We start from the raw sequence: 1,264 nt of genomic DNA on the forward strand, positions 1-1,264 counted from the left end.
TCTATGATACATGCAAAAAAATCACATTAATAGAATATTTAGAAATGCGTTGACTATTATTGTAAAATAACAAGATATTTATTTAAAAGAAAGGAAAATGTTTTCCAAAGATATTTACTTACGTCGTAGTGAAGCTGAAGAAACCAATGCTAAAACAGAAAAGAAAAGTGAAGGAAAAAATAAAAAGAAAGATCTTAGATTTATATATTCTAAGAGCTTTATTCATAATTTGGTAAAGGATTAGAACAATTTTTCCCTAAAACAGAAAAGAAGACAAAGAACATGGATAAACCTACTAAAATGATTTTACCATCCAATATTAGTTATGCTCAAAAACTTTACTTAAGCTTAATTGAAATTAGAAATGTCAGAATTTTCATNTCAGGCTCCTCTCCTGTGGAACCAACTACCAGTTTTAGTCCGTGAGGCAGACACCCTGTCTACTTTGAAGGGTAGCCTTAAAACTTTCCTTTTTGATAAAGCTTATAGTTTGAGTGGCTCAGGATATCCTGTGCTTTCTCTATAGTTATGCTTGTGAATTAAAAATGAGCACTGAGAGGCAATACGCAAAGAAGAAAAGGTTTTATTTAACTCTGCAAAGGAGAATGATACAAACAGCTGAACTGTTAGTGTGGCTCTAGTGGGGTAGGTTCCCACCCCCTGCATATAGGGAGACTCCACACACACAAACAATGAGTCTTCCTGAGAAAAACACTTCAGTTCATCAGGGACATCAATTCAGGCAGATAAACATTTCAGACAACTGTTTTCCGTTCACACCAGAAACAGGACGTGAGAACGATAAGGACGTGTTTATCTATGTATCCCCCTTATCTAAACTAGGGAGGAAAGTTCTTCTTTTATAATCTCTTAGTGTTCTCTAACTGTTTGTGCTCTCTTTCATCCTCTGTCATGGGAACTGGCTCAGAGCTCATCTGCCTGGTTGTGTATTTCCACAACCAGGAAGAGAAGCTGCTTGACAGTTACCTAATGAATCTCTGCTTCTTTCTGTATGTCTGCTTCTGTCTTCTTAAAACCTAATCGGCCTAAGTAGATGGCTGCTTACACTGAACCTGGTCCTGCTGGAGGTTTCTTCCTGTTAAAAGGGAGTTTTCCTCTCCACTGTCACTACAAGCATGCCTGGTGTGAGGGATTGCTTTTGAGTCAATGAGTCAATGTNAGCTAAAGATTAGGGTGATGGGATCGAGGCCTTCCTCCCTCCAAAATCTGTAGCTCATCACCAAAGGTAATTCCTAGAAATATC

This window comes from Cyprinodon variegatus, unplaced genomic scaffold, assembly GCF_000732505.1.
Source record: "Cyprinodon variegatus isolate N-32 unplaced genomic scaffold, C_variegatus-1.0 Scaffold2017, whole genome shotgun sequence".
Taxonomy (NCBI): domain Eukaryota; kingdom Metazoa; phylum Chordata; class Actinopteri; order Cyprinodontiformes; family Cyprinodontidae; genus Cyprinodon; species Cyprinodon variegatus.